The sequence below is a fragment of the Heliangelus exortis genome, chromosome 5, assembly GCF_036169615.1.
Source record: "Heliangelus exortis chromosome 5, bHelExo1.hap1, whole genome shotgun sequence".
NCBI classification, from domain to species: Eukaryota; Metazoa; Chordata; class Aves; order Apodiformes; family Trochilidae; genus Heliangelus; species Heliangelus exortis.
Genome location: NC_092426.1, coordinates 17,063,833 through 17,082,232, shown reverse-complemented (window position 1 = coordinate 17,082,232; position 18,400 = coordinate 17,063,833). Strand labels below are relative to the sequence as shown.

Here is an 18,400-nt window from a genome sequence, read left to right as displayed (position 1 = left end):
GCTTCAGGCTGGTTTCTCAGAATCAGCTGATTGCTTCCGAAAAAAATACAGCTGTAATTTTTACATCTAAATTAAATGTTGTTTTCTTGGAACCCTTTCTTTTTTTGTTTTCCATTATTCTTGTTACAGCTTTTCTTGGCTTGGCCATGAGAGCAGGTTCATTAAAAATATTCCAAAACTGTGGCCAGAGTCATGCTGCACTGTGTTATGTCTGAAGTCATGAGCTAGCAGATTCCAGCACCAGCCAGAACAGTCCCCTTCCAGCCCAGCCTAGGCTTCTGGACAGCCCTGGCAGCTTTTTCTGCCCAGAACATCTCCTAACACCAAAATACATTCGACACCAAAAATCATTACTTGAAGCTGTTCAGCATGCCAGGCAGTTTCTTACAAGTTTCTGTAATTTTTCCACGTTTCCTTCTCAAAGCCCTCTGCAAAAGTTCAGCTTAACACCATCAATACTCCGTTGTGAGGCGGTATTGGAGAAGTAGTATGTATTTCCCTGAAACTCCCTACTTACTAAAACAGAATGACCTAAACCTCAGCCCTCACCTTTAGTTCAGTGTGTCTTCATCCAAAGCTGTGTCTAATCTTACAAGCCTTCAACATGGCATCCCAGACATTCCAGGTTGGATGGGGACCAGTAAGCGACTGGCATGTTCTGAAATCATTGCTTATATTCTCACCCCCCCCCACCTCACTTCCCAAATACATGCACACTGCATTGGCACATTAGCACAAGCACACACGGGGAAGGCAGACACATTTTCAAAGTTTTAATCCATTACCAATTGCTAATTAAGGGGCAATTAATTTGCCTCCCAGCTCTGCTCCTAATTAGCCTTGCAGCTTTGGGCAGTCCATGTGAAATGGTATGTTTTGGCTTCCTATGCTCATACAGCTTCTGTGGATATTAAAAAATGAATTTCTGTGAAGTGATTTATGATCCATGATGAAAGGCAGTTCAGAAATGTAAGGACTGCTCCTATTAGTAAAGTAACTGGTGCGTTTTTTGATCTTTCATTTTTAAGGAGGGGGAAGGAAAAAAAAAAGCCTGAGTATCATTAATGAGACTCAAAAGGTATAAATTGCAAATTGGATACTTTTGAAAATGTGGCCCAGAGAGGCTGGTGGAGTGGTTTTTTGTAAAAGCAAAAAATGGAAGGACAACACAAGCATTTAACTTCTTGCATTACCCTCAGGAACAATTGATATCATGAAACTTTTACAAACTAAAACCACGAGTTAAATAAAGCAGCACAGACATGGAGGACGACGAAGGGTAAATCTAGAAAGTACCTAATCCAGCTCATTTCCTTCACAGTGTAAAAACAAGTAACTGACACACTTCCTGCCAACCAACCTTCCTGCAGATAAGCATGCTCCCAGCAACAGGAAATTCTCTTCTAGAAGCAAGAACACTTTCGCTACCAAGCCCAACTTTCTCCAGTTGAAATCCACAGCAACTAAAAGCAGCTTCTGGCTAATCAGACATGAGCTGGATTAAACACACGACTGCCTGATTCCCTAAACCTTTCCCTGACACTGGGAGGGGGCTCCCAGCACCTGCACCCCACTGCCACCCCATGCTGGCAGCCAAGAGGGACTCCTCGAGCAGAGGCAAGCGCTGCTTCCTCCGGCTTGTTCTGCCTGCAAGCAGATTTTGAAGCCAGGCCTTAGGTTTTTTGTACAGCAAGATCCAAAGATGAGGGTGGAAAGAGCCCTGAGCAGGATTTACCTTCCAACCCACAAGAACTAATCACCAGCCTTTGGGTTTCTTATGAAATAATAATGCAAAAAAAGTGAAATACGCAAGCAAAGAGGCAACAGAGGTCGAATTGGTCACTTAAGGTTTCAAAGTGATGATTTATACACTGGGTGGGTGAAGCACTCAAGTACTTTTCTTGGCTTGGTCACTGCAAAATGAAGATTAAAGGAAGCAGCAAAATGAAATGTTTCAGAGAAAATTCAGTGTATACTCAAAGACATCTCTCCCTCACAAACATCTGAAATTAACAGCTGCTGCCCATGAAAATAACCAAAACATTAAAACCCTTCTTGTGAGTTTGCTGGGAAATATATCTCTCTTGCTCCAAAAGCAAAATAGCTCTCTGCTTTCACAGGCAATAAACTTTCAATAGTCCAGCAAAGTAAAACTTCAATTTACCACAATAATAGTCTGATTTTCTCATGCTGCATTCATCAGTAATGAAGTCTATTTTATTCTCGTATTCCTGCATTTGTCCTCAAATAGCATGCTATAACCAAAGAATGATTTTTTTATTAAAAGCAATTGCACAGGGTTTCCCATAGCCATTTGCCACCTTTTTTTTTTTAAATGCAGGTGAGGCAGAGCTGTGAAATGAACTTAATATTCAAGTCCAAATCATTACATTTTAATATAACTTTGTAATGTGGAGGAACAGAGTCTAATCAACCCCATTTTTTTCCCCCCAAGTTCATAGATTGACACAAAAAGAAACACAGTCTGATCACTTGATTTTGAAAGTCATTCCTTGGTACTTCTGGTTTTTGATCCCTGTGGTCCTTCAGCTTTGTGCCTTTCCTCGGGGCCCCAGCCAGCATCAGCCTCTCCCCCAGCTGCAGGCATGGCTGGGGCAGGTCACCCACCATCCGGAGGGCAGCCCGGGGGACACCGGGCAGGCAGGCTGCACCTCCCTAACTCCTCCTTGGATGTAAAGTGTGGGACAACATCCAGAGAGGAAAGAGGAGAGGCAACGGCACAGGGTTTTATTGTAAAATGACCTTGATTTGACAGGCACGTTCTCAGATTTCAACAGATGCTGTGGGAAAGGCAAAAGCAGCCAAGGCGGTCTGCAGGCATTTCTGATGATATGCAGACTTTTTTTTTTTTTTTTCCCCCTTTCTTTTTCTTCCTTTTTTTTTTTTTTTAAACAAATGGGGGGGGAGGTCTTTTCAGTTTCCATGACAACAGTGTCTCCACTTGTCTGTTATTAGATACCATCCGCTTCCTGTGTCTAAATTTTTAAACCAATCAGAAAAGTGTTTATAGATTTTACAGCTCCTGGGACAGTCCCTCTCCTCCAAGGGAGCTACTTTAATGACACGTAACGCTTAGGCAGCCAGGGCTGCAAGGCCTTATATTTTTGGCTGCAAAGTGATCACAGTTTACGTTGTTTACTGGCTTCTATGCTAGAGAAAACCGTGGGTTTGCTGCCCGGTTTACCGTGCCCGTGACAGACGTGGGAGTTTTTTGTTTGTTTGTTGTTTTTTGTTTTTTTTTTTTTTTTTGATACCGCACAAACTCATTTTCCTTGTCTGCTCATTTTTATTTCTGATTCATCCGATGAAACAGCACCAGCCCTCCCTGCGTGAAAAAAGCGTTCGTCACAGGGCAGCCGCTATCCCACCCGAGCAACGCTCCGCTCTGACGTAAATGGCTCCACAGCAAAACGCTGCCTGCTGCAATTAAAGTTTCAGTAAACTAGGCTGGAAGAGCTGGTGGTGCTATAGCTGTACTAACAGATTTTCACAGGCATGTCTTTGATGATATAAATAATAACGGACTGCCGCGTAGCCGGCAGGCTAGTAATGAAATCCTTCTCCGGGGTGCGGGGAGAAATGCATACATTGTGAAGAAATTAATTCAAGCTAACTCCAGGTAAGTTGAAAGTCAGCACTGAAGAACAGAAAGCGAAGGTCAGCTGATGTGAAAATAAGAAAATCCCTTTCCGGGCAGATCCGAAAGACCAGCCTACCGAAGGATGCCCTTCAAGCGTGTGCAGACAGCCGAAGCCCGTGAAGTACCGAACGGCTTCTTCCCGGGTAGGGATCTAGCAGCCAGCGGCACGCAGAACAAAAGGGAGGCAGCGGGGTGGCTGCCCGCCGCTGGCTCTGCCGGGGCCCCAGCCGGGACTGGAGCCACCGCGTCCCTCCCACCCAGCCTGCCCGCCACGGCCCCGTCCGGGCGCCTCCGCGGAACCGGAGCCGGGGCCGGCGCTGTGGGGGTACAGCCCGCCCGAGGATGCGGCCCGGCGGCCACTCCGCACGCGTCCCCGACTGGCTCCGGAGCGCCCTTCGCCCGTCTGCCGCCGGGCTGCCGCCCCCCCCCGGGCTCGGTAGGGCTGCGGGCTCGTCGGCGGGACGACGGCGGTCAGCGCGGGGCAGCCCCGACTAACTCCCCGGGGCGGCGCCGCTGCCTGCCCGCCCGCCCCCCGCCCATGGCAGCCAGCGGCCCAAAAAGTTTGCCCGCGGCTCCCTGGCCCGGGAGGGACTGGGTGGCACCCACCCACCCGCGCACACACACACAGACACACACACACGCACGCTTTCAGTGACACCGCGAAACGCCATCGCCGCGGCTGTTACCTCCTCGCCGCGCCCCGTGGCTCCTGCTACCGCCGCCGCCCCGCCGCCGCGGGGGTGGGTGCTCCCCGCGGCCGGCCCCGCTCCGCGCCCCGCGGCGGGAGGCAGCCGCAGCCCGCGCCGCCGCCGACTGCCTCCCCCTCCCGCCCCACCCCCGGCGGCGGCGCCGCGCCCCGCCGGGCCCTAGCACCGCCCGCCCGCCCGCCCCTCCCCGCCCCGCCGGGCCGCCCACCGGAGCGAGCGATGGGGGACGAGGCCGGGTCTCCCCGAAAAGAAACTTCGGGAGAAGTGGTAGCGCGGGACTGGGATGCCGGAGGGGCGGTCTTGGGGGGGTGTTGCTCCCGGGGTGCGTTTTCCTGCGGGTGCCTGGGGACGCAGGTACTGTGGGGCAGGGAGGATGTGGCAGATGGCCGGTCCCGCGGTTTTTTTTTCTTTTCCCCTCATGGGAAACTCTTCTCAGGTCCGCTGTCCCACTGGGGCACCCGCCATAGCCGGCCCTGCCCTTGTCCCACCACCCAGGAGTGGCACGACCCCCTGGTGAGTGGCTGCGCGCCTTGGCTACTTTCCCTGGCCGCCACTTTGCAACTGTGAGCAACCTTCTTGTCACTGGAGCTGGATATCTGTGTTGACACCTAAGACATGCAGAACTAAAACTGGTATTTTCATTAACATCTTAGCAGCCGGAGCCCCGTCAGAGGCCTGGCACCTCATTATACTTTATTCCTTTAACAGAGAAAACTCCTCAAGCCAGGAGAGCTTACAGTACCAAGGGCACACCCCAGCTCCTGCTCCTCCTTCTCTCTCCTCTGCCCCATTGCAGCCCTCATCCCAACCTGCTGCTGTTGCTTCTCCCACCTTGCTCCCATGAAAGTCGGTGATCGAGGGCATTGGGCTGAATGGGAGCCATCTGTGTGTGCAAAGGTTGGCAAGGTCTGAGAGCTGGTGGTGTCAGCACGGCCAGATGCCCAGGTAACTGTCTGGGCTGTAAAAGGCATTTAATATCTCATTGCAAATTTACCTTTCTCCAGCCAACCATACAAAGTGACAACACAAGATACTTGTGATTGCTGTCATGATTATAGGAAAAGCTTAGCTTTATCCCTTTATATCTATTTTGCCACAATATGGGAATGACTGGTTTGGCATAGGGTGATACTTTTTTTCCCCAAGGGATACATCCTTTCCTTGACACCGCGTCTGGACAGAGGGCAGAACAAGACCCGTGTCCTGCCAACCCTTTTCCTGTCTACCCAAACTCCACTACCCAACTACACAGAGCTCCCAACCCCAGATCCAATGTGCTTCAGTGTGGGAGCAACGCAAAGAAACCCATGCTCTGCACTAGCATGTTGCAGCCTTTGGAGGCCAACAATATACAGAGTAGCAATTCCAAATCGGGGTAGCAAGATTAAAATTTAAAAAATATTATTTTTCTATTTCTCTATCAAGTACAGCTTTACTGGTAGTAGGGAATGGAAATGTTATTCATCTGTCCTTTTTTCTTACTGTCTCAGAATGGATTTTGAAAAGCCAGCATGGTTTGAAGTAGCAGCTCGGTTCTTTCATTTGTAAAAATTGCTGGCATGAGACTCTCCCTGCCCCCACCTTGGTCCCAGCTATATCCCTGGGCACTGCTCGTCTGTGCAGATGGCCTTAACCTCCTGTTGGTTCCCTGACGTCTCCTCAATGGATGGATGGGCTCTGTTTATTCCAAAGTGAATATAAAACTCTGGGGATTTCTGAGCAAAGTTACATGTTTCCTTTTATAGGTGTTTTTTGTGTCATGGACACAGAGTCATTCCTGTTCCACAAGATTCCTGTGTAAGACACACAGGTCCCTCATTCTGTTTGCTTGAAAATTTTCTACTGACTGTTCTGCAATATGCCTAGGACTGTAGCATGAGAGATCAGCCCTCCTCATTGGATGCCTAAAGGTGTCCTTACAGTAAAGCAGTGACAAAAACTGGGAAACTGGAATAAATCCAATCCTGGAATCCTTTTCCAGGCTTGTTCCCTAGTTCAGATGGATAGCCATTGAAAGGACAGCCGCTGGAGTTGCTCTCAAAACAGTAACACCTCATTTAGTTTTAATAAAAACACCCCAAGGGTAGTTAAGCATTTGGGCTTGCCTATTGATGCAGCTGGTACCCCAGGTACCACGTTAATAACAAGGTATCTGTTAATTGTTTGTAAAAATACAAATATTTGTTCACAATATCACCCCTTATGGAAATCCTACAGATTCCAGACATCTCCATGAAAGGCAAAATCCTGATCATATTCAAGGAAAACCCAAATCACATCATCATCAAAGACACTGCAGGTGCTAATTACCCTTTGCAGGGCTACCCCTCATATCAACATTATAAAGAAGGCACTTTTTTCCTGTTCTTACCCATTAACTCTAAGCCAGATAATTTTCCTAATGAAATCAGTAGCAGTGTTTCTTTGTCCTTTGATCAGGTCATCAGAATTGCTCTGTGCCTGTAGCTATGCTAACCCCAGCAGTTTTAAACATGAGCCTGAGTTTCTGCAAAATTTAGTCACAAGTACATGCATTTTCCTTCTCTTTGCTTCCACTGATACAACCTTCATTATTCTTTCATTTCTTCCTCCTACTTGTGTATTTGAGACTTTCCTTTATGCTCTGTAGCTCTACTTCCCACCTCCTCTTCATTTAGATCCTTCCTAAAGAAAATAGTGTTTTAGAAGACCCACGTTTGCAAGGGAAACATATTAATAGTGGAAATTTTCTCAGGGATGCATTTTTCCAGGGCTCCAAGTGCATCTTGTCTCTCTGTATCAATCTTAGCACTGTTAACTCTCCCATGTAGTGTTCTGCTTTGTTATCAGTAACTGATGGATGAAATGAATGGAGATTAAATTCTTACTTCTCGCCAAAAGGGGGATAATTTATGATTTTTGCTGTAGAATGTTTTCCCCTGTCCACATCACTCCATGTTGTCTAATTCTCCTCCAAGTTTTTTTATTAAGCCTTATTTTTTTTGAGAGTTTGCAAATCCCGGCTTTCCAGCTGTCAGCTCCTGGGTTATTTCTGGCCTCTTGGCCCAAGAGCTTACAGCCCACAGAGCAGCCCTGGGGCACAGGAGGCTCTTCCTCCTACCTCAAAAAAAACCCTGTCCCTGCTGCCTCCCCTCTGCTGCCAGCACAGTCTGGTGCTTGCTCCAGAGACAGACAGAGGAGAGGCACTTTGCCATAGCAATCCCCCATGGGAACAGCTCCAGTCCCACGGAGAAGGCAGCTCAAAAGGAGCTTGACAGCATCTACAAAGTAGATATAGGTCCTGCTATCAAACCCCTCATTCTCTCAAAGGACTTGCTGTAGCACCATGGGATTATTTACCAAATAGCAGAGGTACCAGGCATTGCAGGAAATGTGCACAGTGCTCCTGTGCATGCCCTGCTCTACAGCTCTGTTGTTTTATGATGTTACCCATTTCCTTTTTTCACTTCCAAAATTGTTTATCAAGGCTGGGGAGCAACAAAGCCAGGTTATTGTGGGTACTGGGAGTCACATGAAAATGAACATACCTGTGGTAGGAAATTGGTCACCATAAAACTGCTCACTCGTCACTTCCGAATCGGCCTTTTATAGCTGTGCTGTCTACCCTTTTTTTTTCTTGGACATGTGTAGCCTCCTCAATGCACAGATATAAATTCCAGTGCTCTAAGCCACATCATGTGTTTTCAAGGGCATGAAGATGTCAGTGACTCTTTTCCACTTACTCATTTGCCATTTGTATCTGACAGTACAAAACCAGGAGACAAATAATTATTAAAAAATCATCTAAAATTCCAGATATACCTCATACAGCTAGTGCCTCCATTTTCTGCATGCCTGACTGAAGTTATACTTATGATTTTCTTAAGACAAATACTCTGCAGTTCCAGGTCGGTTTCCTATTGCCTCTTAGATGTGCAGGGCATATGGCCCAGACCCTGCACCAAAAACTCCTCTTTCCAGTGATGTACACCCAACCACTCCACAAGGTAAGGCTGAACCCCAGACAAAGTAGAGAAATACAGGGGTATTACAGTAAGGACATCCCCTCTTCCATGCTTATGAATCAAGTCCCACTCGCATTCCCTATGGAGAGCTGGGCAAACCTTTTATGGTCACATAGGGGTACTTAATTATGCACATATATGTGTTCTTGTACCACTTTCATAACAGTGTAAGAGTCACTTGAGTAATAGATTTGATTTTATGAACAAAAAGGATAAAAACTCATGTTCTCTGGTGAACAATGAAATTGAATTTTTTCCACTCTTCCTCATTTTATTTTTGTTAATATTACTCTCAAACTTTGAATTATGCTGCAAGTATTAGGGCTCATTAACTTTGTTTCAGATTGTGCTTTGTGTTAATGGGATGGTTTTTTGTAACAAATATGAATCACTTGAATGCTAAGGCTTAAATGTTTAATAAAAGTAATTATTAGAATTACGTGTGAGGACTTAGAAGAAAGATGATGGTGTTGTTATGGTTACTGCTGTATCTCTGGCTGTCAGTGGTCTTCCTGACTTCCCTCTGCTTATGTCAGGTCTTTCCCTTTCCATGGATGGGATAATCTGATTCTAACAAATTTACAGCTAACTCCAGCCTACCTAACCTGTGCATTCTCCAAGCTCACACATGTATGTGAGAACAGAGACCTTCAGCCTTCCTGTGTCATTTTAAAACAGAAGAACCCTTTATGCATTGAAATAAAGCATGTTGGTTAAAAAATATTTGACTTCTACTTTATCTTGTAGTCTTGCCAATGTCTACTAGATTTAGTATCTACAGATCTGAGTACTTTTGACCCCTTTTACAGTCTAGTTTTCAAAAACCTCTCTTTAAACGGTCCTCTCTAAATTCTGTCTCTAAAGAGAAACCTCTCTCTCTAAAGTCTTTCATGTCTTGTTTTCCAGGTGCCCATATTCCTCCTAGGGAAATCCCTCCAGCAAATCCAGTAGCCAAAACATCACAGCAAAGGGTGCTTGTCTTGTTTCCCAAGTGTTTCCTCAAAAATGTCTGCCTGGATCCATCTTTTCTCTCCTGGATACATGTCTTGACAATCCAGTATTGAAGTAGCTCAATGTATGCACACAGTAAGCATGTCAACCCATCATGTTCATAAATTATTACAGGCAATGCCAAATCTGACACAAAGATTTTTTGACTTGAAGCTGTAGAAGAGGATCTTCAGTGGCAGAAATGCTGAAAGACTGAAAGCAAAAAATAATGTTATTTGTTAAACTCATGCAACTAGGATCCAAGATGATATATGTTTTATGGCTGGTGGAAAAAAGACTGATGACTATTCAGCAGTGGATTTCAGAATAACATGAAACTACCAGAAAATATTTCTGAAGGAGTTCTGGTACTGCCATACATTCTCCTACCAGTCTGACAGGATCACTGGGAAGCACTGTAGTCTGCAATGCATTCTAGAACTGGCTTTCCTTTCTTTTTAATTCTTCAGTAGATCATACTGGAATTCACACAATAGTTACAGGTGTTACTTTGGTTGCAGTTCTAGCAAACCTACTTTAGCTAGCATAGAAATGGATAAAAAATGCAGAACATCCCTGCTTTGAGAGGGATGAAGAACCCTGGCCAGAGATTTCCTCATCATCTTTCTCATTTGCCAGTTTGCACTCTGTTCTACTAACCTCATCTGGACTGATATCAGTAACACGATGCTGGATCGTGTTTAATTGTTCATATATTTGCATTCATTGAACATGAGATTTACTGAGTGTTTTCTTCTGCAGGCTGAGTGCTTTCTGTTTTAAATAAGTACAACCACTGTATTACTCTATGGTCACTTACTTGTCCCTAAGAAAACCTTCACATTTTATTGGGATGAATCAAAGAGACTTAGCAAATCATCTTGTAAACTAGCTTCACATGCCTCTCAGTAAATAACATAAATCATAATAATGCCTTTAATCAGAAAATAGAACTTTTTCTGCCAGTTTTTTTGCTTTTCTTGCTTAAATGTTTACGCTACAAGAGTAGCCCATCTGGTTTAGATTGTAGGATGGAAATCACAAGACTTACTCACCATCCCCTGACTTGTAATCTGGAGAAGACTGGAAGTAGTTTGGCAACATAACATGTTTCCCTGCCTCCTGTAGAAATAAATCTCCAGCTTTGGAGTATATTGAAGCAGACAACAGAGTAATTTTGAGACATAGGCCAAAACTACAAAATTAGGAGCTGAATCCAGGTTCAGATTTCTAGTAAGTCAGTGGTTTGAGTTCACTTTGAGGTTTGGGCTATCATAAATCAAGTAGGGATTAGCTGTGCAATCTACATTGAAGCCTAAATTTGGACATTGCACCCCATGAAGTTCAGCAACACCTGGATGTCTGGGTCTGGTCTGAGTCTCCAGGCATTTCCCCCTAGAATCAAGGTGTTAATAGTCTGGTTCCTTCAGCAGCCCACTGAATACAAATGTAAATGAATGCTGTGTCTGCAGCTATTGCAGAATTATCCATTGCAGGTGTTTGTGTGGTGATTGTCTCAGTGCCACTAATGTATTACCTCTCACTTCATGCAGAGAAACATTATTGTCTCCTGCTTACAGGTGAGGCATGAAGGCACAAAAAGACAGTGACATGTGGAGTCAATACATCTGCGGCCTGAGCCCTCAATGAGTAAGGCAACAACAGAGACAGCCATTCCCCAGCTGATTTCAATGTGACAAACTGCTACAGCTACCTGATACCTAAACAGCTCTCTCCTTCCAGAGTCCCCAAAGCCCTTTACAAAGGTGGCTTAATAGCCTTCTTCCCACTTTGCAGGTAGAAAATGGAAAAAACAATTAAATCCCCATGAAAGGGTCTTACCCACTGCAGTGATTACCTTACTCAAGAGAAGGACCAGTCTTGTGAAATGCTTTGAGATGGGTGGATGGGACATTTACCAAATCTTAAGGCATGATTACATACAGTCACTGTTTGTTTGTACACTGCTACAAGATGATGTGTCTACTCACAGTAGAAACTCAGAACTCACCATGTGATTTCCCTGGTTCCCACAGCAGCAGGATGGGTAGAAGGTGCCAGGATGACAAAGTTCTGTCTGCTGGTCCATTTCAGTCACTCTGGATATATCCAGCCACGAGGAACTGATGAGGGAGGGCTTTGAATCTATCTGGCTGATTTGTATAGAGCATGGAGCAAGTTGTCATTTAGTGTCTTTCAGATAACTGATGTGGCCACTGGTTTTCATTACTAAGTGGCCATCAAAATAAAGAGGGATTTATTGCTTTTAAGACAGGGAGGCAAGTGATGCATTCGTCACATGCCAAAGCAGACATGGTTAGTTCTTTCAGTAACAGCTGGGTTTTTATCAAGGGACAGGACTGAAACAGAGCTGGAGATCTGAACTGCTTCCTGCTTTAAGAAATGGCATATCCAGAGGCAGGAGCATTGCAGCTTGGAACTTTCTCTACAATGGATCACCTCGGAACTTGGAGGCCAGTTTTTTCTCTTGTCTTCCATTAGCATTCATGTGAAGTGATGCCACAAAGGCCACATAGCTCCTCCACATTATAGAGACATCTGTGTCCGTGTGCTGGGGGAAGGAGCACAGACTCTGTGTGGGTGGGAAGGGATTGTGTGGCTGGTGGTGGTGGCTCTTGTGCTGTGCAGATGTGCAGACTGTTGTGGCAGAGGGATGGAGATGTTCTTGCTCCAGTGCATCCACCCCTCTATGCCTGGGCCTAAACACTGGGAGTAATAAAATTTGTCAGTATTTTTCCCCACAGAGTACAACTCTCAAGAGCAAGTCATTTAGACTAGACAAGATAATGTTATGACAAAGTATTTGAAATAACAGAGGAAAATATGAATGCTGGTGGAGATGGGGGGCCACAGCCTGTGAATTCCAGCCAGCAGATGCTGACACTTACTTCCACATGAAGTTCTGGTTCTGTAACCTGTTCTGTCATTAGTGGAAAATGAGGTTATGAGCCTCAGACTTGGGAGGCCCCAACTTCTGTTACAGACTCCTTGAGGCCCTGAGGTGGATGTTTGGTCTCTTGCTGGTTCAGTCCCTCCCCTTTACATGGGAATAACAGTTCTTCCTTACTTCACAGAGCTGCTGAGCAGAAAAACAAATTAACAAGTAGGAAGCCCTCAGCTGCCCAAGCTATGAAGACCACTTATATGTTATAAGTGGAACAGAAAATGCAGTGTTGTTTGAAGATGTCAGCCAGCATTGCTGAGGAGTTCAGCAAAAACCTGCTGCTCACTGACAGGGCTATGGGGTTGGTGCTAGCATGGGGTAAGGTTGGGGGTTTGGTGTAAGTTGAGGGGATTGCTGTGTGCCTGCTGAAGCTGGAATTGGGCTTGTATGATCTTTCAACAAAGATGCACATGCTATTTTTCCCAGCAAGCATGCTTCCCACCATGCAGTCCTCCACTTGGAGGGACCTGGGACTTGCTTGCCCTCATGCTCCTCCTGTGGGAACACTGTGTCTCAGGGTTCATCCTCACCAGAAGGCTGGACTACAGCAAGGTCTTTGCTTTTGACTGTAACCAAAAGTGGAAGCAGCACCTCTGGGCAAAAACATCCAGCTATATTTTCATGGAAATGTCTATTTCTGGAAAACACAATACCTTGAATAACAGTGCAGCTCTGTTACTGAAATCTGAGGGACCCTTCTGAAAAATGCCTGTTAGCTAGTGCAGGCTTTGTTGCTTCAGGTGAAAATCAGAAATGCAGCAAAATTCTTTTTCTTCAGAAGGATGTTTTCTGTCTTCTGAGCCCCAGGGCTAGGTCATTTCTAGCAGGGAAAGTTCAGGATCACAGGGGCAGTCAGGCTGAGGGAGAGCACTCCAGCTGCTCAGCTCTGGAGATGCTGCTCATGCTGTGCCGAGTAACAGCTCTTTGCCATGTGTGTACTGCACTTCTGTTTACTTACTGTGTACACGTGTGAATTACACATGGTGCTGGTGTGGATTTAATGCACTTACTGTGAATTCACTCACTGTGAATTAAAAGGTCTGATGTACGGGCATTGTGCTTGCCAGGAAGAGAAACTTAACAAATCGCTCAAGGATGCACAGAGAGGGGAAGTAGCAAAGGGTTCGTGTATCTGCACTTCTCACTGAACTTTCCTCTCTAGCCGGTGTTACGGCTCCACAAACACCTCCTCAAGCCTACCCAGCTGAGAAGCACCTTCTGTGAGAATCATAGAATAGAATCATAGAATTGGCTGGGTTGGAAGAGACCTCAGAGATCATCAAGTCCAACCCTTGATCCACTACCACTGCAGTTACCAGACCATGGAACTGAGTGCCACATCCAGTCTCTTTTTAAATATCTCCAGGGATGGAGAATCCACCACTTCCCGGGGCAACCCATTCCAATGCTTGATCACCCTCTCGGTAAAGAAATTCTTTCTAAAGTCCAACCTAAGAGAGACTTGTTTCCATCAGAATTAGCTGATTAAAATATTCATATATGCCTCCCACCTTGTTTTTGCTTTTCCTCTGATCCTAGAAATACAGCCAACATCCCTCTGTGGCCAGGTTTATCAGCAGGAGTACTCGGGTGAGCTGTGAAAAGCGGCACATTCCCTAGGTGCTAGGAAAATCTCCTAATGCTTGCATAGCATTGTTCTGAGGTGTGTAAAGACACAGTGCATGTGTGATGGCTCATTAGGGGAAACACACCGAAAGGAGCCGATAGATACATACACTGCACCTAAAGCCCTGTGCTGTGTGATTGTCAAGCAAAAATAAAAAGAGACGGGAACTCACCAGTAGCAGGGCTTTGCTTTGAAAACAGGCTTGCTAACCTCAGCCTAACCAATTTGGGATCAAGGCCTTATTTCACTGCAGGAGGGACCGCAGGCTCTTGCCCTAAAAGAGATTCACAGATTACAGAAAGTCAATGCAGCAGAGGAAAGCGAAGCACTGACACAGCCCGTGTCGCCAGCTCCCTGCCAGCTGTGTCAGACGGTGGTTCGGCTGATCGTGTCACCATCCTGCTCCCAGCCCAGCTGGCGGGTCTGAACCGGGCGTTTCAGGGCCTGTCCCCAGCTGAGCGGGTCAGTCCCTGCCCAAGGCTCAGGCTCAGGCTGCCAAAGCCACATGACCCCCGCAGCAAAGGTGGCCTCAAGTCACCTGTCTGCTGTACCATGTCCCTGAGACCTGCCAAGAGAAGGTGGCATCAGGAAATGACAGCGGCACAGACAGAGGAGCAGGAAAACAGCTGGGACCTGGGACGTGATGCCAGTCCCATTTCCTCCCTGCTCCAAGTCCTGCCCAGTAATGAAACAAAGAGGACATAGGAACATCAAAGAAATCTGAATGATGCCACCCGCCACCTCCCAGAGACACTAAAAGCAATCTGAAATTAAAAACATTATCTCCTGGGAGGTTAAATCAGCAAGCCATTACCAAAGAAGATAAAGGAAGACAACTTTCCTCAGGAAGCAGCAAGCACAGGGTCCTCAGAGGGATCAAACAATCAAAAGGACTTTTTTGCCTTTGTTTCTTCACATCAGGAATGAACCAGATGCATACGAAATATTTTTTAAAAAACAAATCCTTGAATTACTCAGTATGCTTCATTACTGCACGGCAGAAAAAAGAGCATTGTTACTAATTATATGCTTTAATGAGAAATGATGTCTCTCCTTACCCCGTTTCCGCACAGAGACAACTGACATGCTCAGATCTGGGCTTGTTCCTTCAGTTTTACTTTGGCATTTGCACTCATGACTGCAGCAGCACCTTTTGTGGCTCCTCTTCCCTTGCTTCTTCTGCAACCAAAACACATGGAAGCTGAAGAAAGATCCATGTGGCAGCTACACAAAGATGTGGTTTCATTGCTTCAAATGGAAATGATAACAAAGATTATTTTTTCCCTTATTTGAAGAATCTTTAAATGATAAGCTTTGTCTCTTATCTTGTTTTTGCCCATGTTTTGTCCTGACAAATAAAAAATGCAGTTTGAAGGTTATCAGGCTGGACAGTGTGCTCCCCCAAAAAACAACATTTCAAGGCCTTCTGTTCAGCCTGGGCATCAAGGTTGGCTCCATTTTCTCAGACTTGCCAGACAAATGGGAGCACTTCCCAGTGAGGCTGTTCTGCCTTCCACCCTGGAAGGCTGGTGCATGTTTTTAGGGGAAACAAGCGGTCACTGGCATCTGGTTGGGAGCTTCTTGTACTGCAGATACACACACATACACACACCCCCACTAATCCAAGAAGCAGAACCTTTCAAAATTTCAAAATGGAGGCTGCCTGCTTATAAAGCAAAATGAAATATTTTCAATTTCCAATACTTCCCGCTGTGATAACAACCTAAATCAATGTGTCTGTGGTATTTCTGGAATGCAGGATGGCTGCATATTTGCAAATCAATGGGTGAAAGACTCTGCATTTGCAATGATAGGAGATATTGGGAGCTGTGATGGAATCACTCTGACCAGTATCTGTTCTGTCACCCAGCTGCTAGCAATAATAAATGACAGGTCGAATTCAACAATATTCACATCTAGCTTTTATCTAGATGGAAGTCTCAAAAAATAATCTTTCATTGCCCTGCAATGAAACTGGCTATATTTTCTGATGAACTGTGCTCTAAAAATGTGTCTGTACTTGTTATCACCATGCCTTGGTTATGAAAGCCTAATGCCAAAAAAATGAACTTGCTTACTATATTATCAGGACATGCTTGGATTTTTTTCTGCTTTCACCATCTGCTTGCTTTCATATGCTTTCCATTACTGAGACAGTGTATTACACCACTAGCAGAATTAGGAGGAATAATTTAGCTCCCAAAACAAACATGATAGTAAATACAATGGGCCACATTCTGGTCTCTCTTTAATCTGTGCAATCCACTGGAGTCTGTTCTGTGATACCTAACTGGGTCAAGTTATTTTCATAATCCTAAAAGTCCAGCTTAAATTGACTTCAGTGAGGAAATCTGTGTGTAGATGCAGGAGGTATGCAGCTCACGCTATGCCTAATATCTCATTTAATGGGAAAAGGGCTTTTCTTCTTTGCTGTGGTTACACTTTCAAGCTACATACTAAAGTAGGTGCAATCTATTTAAGCATTATCTAGCATGTATCATGCATGGACATTTCATGGAAAGGTCTTTCTTAGGTTGGTGTGCCTGCTGGGCAAGGGCAGCCAGCAACACAGAGTCAGCAGCGAGCAAGAGCATCTTTGAAAAGCCTGTTGTAAAAGGGATGGCAAGGGAGGGGCTGAGCTCTGCATGTGGGCTGGTGGGAAGAGAGGCAGCACAGCCATCATCAGCTATCAGGGACAACAGCTGCTTAATCCTTTTATGAAGACCTGGCCTCACCAGGCTCTGCTGACTGGCATGCCTTGTGAACCCTTGTCTGGTGCTGGACCAACCTCTGTACCTGGGGTTGGCTTGTGAAGGAGAACAGTGGCTAATGAAAGCCTGTTTGTGCTGTGTGAGGTCAGAATTTTTGTGCTGATCCTGTAAGGAGGTGGCTCTATGGAGCAGCCTGAGGAAAGGGAGAGCCAGGCACAGCTGGTGGCACATGAGAGCCCAGGTGTGGAAGGGAGGCTGTATGGCAGCAGTGCTGCACCACTCCATAGGGAATGCTTGGAAAGCAGCAGCTGCATTATTGGAAGAGTGCAACCTTAGTGCAAAAGGAGCACAGGCACCTGGTGACAGCATCTCCCACTCATGTATAGCCCACTTCAATGAGGAGTACTGGCCTTTGGGATTATACTTACAGGGAACAAAAAGCTGGTGCCAGGAAAGAAACTTGGTACTACTACTCCACCTCTGGGGTTGCTCCTATCATGAATTGATGTGAGTGGCTTTGAGAGCATAACCTCATAAACTGAAAGATTTTCAGGGATCACAAACAAGAGTTTATACCTTCACATGATGTAACATGGAAAATACAAGCATGCAAGTGATATTGTAATAACATTTCTGGTTCTCTTGCAGACAAAAAAAGATACGGTTCTGCTTTTTCTTCTCTCATTCTGCTGGGGAGTCTTGCACTCAGCTTCCATGAATGCTCTTCATTGTCAAGATGATGCTGCACTCCTTAATTTCAATCACCTCTACCAGTATCTCTGCAAGGAGATGCTTAGTCTGAATAAGAAGAAAGTGGCAAAGCAAAGAGGCTTACTACACTGCATATGAAGAGCAATGCAGGAGAAGGACTTGGAGGTGAAGCTGAACATCATCTCTTCGTTGCACAATTACAGACAACAGAGAAGAACCACTTGTCGCTGGCTTATGCACTCCCTTCTGTCACATTTACTAAAGCTTGTTTTCAGGTTTCACCATAAAAGAAAATGAATGAAGCCAGTTTTATCTCTGAAATGAATTGGGCACATGCTTGCCAATTCTTTTCACCCACACAGCACCATTTTGGATATTCTGCATTAAATCACTGCTTAACAAAATACACCATAATATATAAACACTAATTAATATTCATGGTAAATTAACTTCCTCCCAGATTTACTTCTAGTGAATAGAACTTGGCTCTAGTCCTTGAAAACCAGTACTGAAAGAGCAGAGATGAACCTGTTTGTGATGGCAGTGACATAGACTAGAAGTCTATCAACATGAATAATCATAAATCAGGAAGGAATTTTTACAAAATGTGCTGCTGCAATATACAGCAGGCTTCCACAACTGAAAAGCATTAGTTCAATAAAAACATTACTTTCTTCATGGCACTGGAGCTTTCCTTTCACAATATTTACCCTGCACTGTTCTGCATTAGGATGTTAGAAACCTTACTTTCAACCTGGTTTCCCCCAGCTGGATTTCCATTTTCATACAGGCAAATGGAACCTAATAGGAAATTTAATATATTAATATTCTGTTAATGTTTGAGTAGGTTCATTTTGACTTCATAACATGAGGAAAACATAAATGGCTAATAGCTCAAGGTTATGTAGTATAGCATCTAGTTTACTTGCAGAAAACATTAATGCATTTTTTTCCCGTGACATGGTAAATCATAAAGATTGCATAAATAGGTAGATCTGAAGATGAGAAACACTGTTGAAGATCT

The 18,400-nt window shown here is 45.1% G+C and overlaps 1 protein-coding gene and 1 long non-coding RNA gene across 8 annotated transcripts in view; both read right to left on the bottom strand.

Annotated features, from left to right (window-relative positions):
* The window catches only part of FOXN3 (forkhead box N3), a 201,461-nt gene extending 196,978 nt beyond the window's left edge, over positions 1–4,483 (bottom strand). For all 7 annotated transcript variants that reach the window (XM_071745814.1, XM_071745812.1, XM_071745817.1 and 4 more), the window contains exon 1: positions 4,348–4,483. The gene's annotated coding sequence lies outside the window, so the exon portion shown is untranslated. The remainder of the gene's footprint in view (positions 1–4,347) is intronic.
* A 4,139-nt stretch (positions 4,484–8,622) lies between these two features.
* LOC139797037 (uncharacterized) lies at positions 8,623–17,229 on the bottom strand. The gene is made up of 5 exons (XR_011726257.1): positions 15,013–17,229; positions 14,127–14,228; positions 12,299–12,459; positions 11,374–12,089; positions 8,623–9,575 (listed from the first exon to the last, which is right to left on the bottom strand). It is a non-coding gene; the product is annotated as an uncharacterized lncRNA (long non-coding RNA).
* Positions 17,230–18,400: the final 1,171 nt, after the last annotated feature.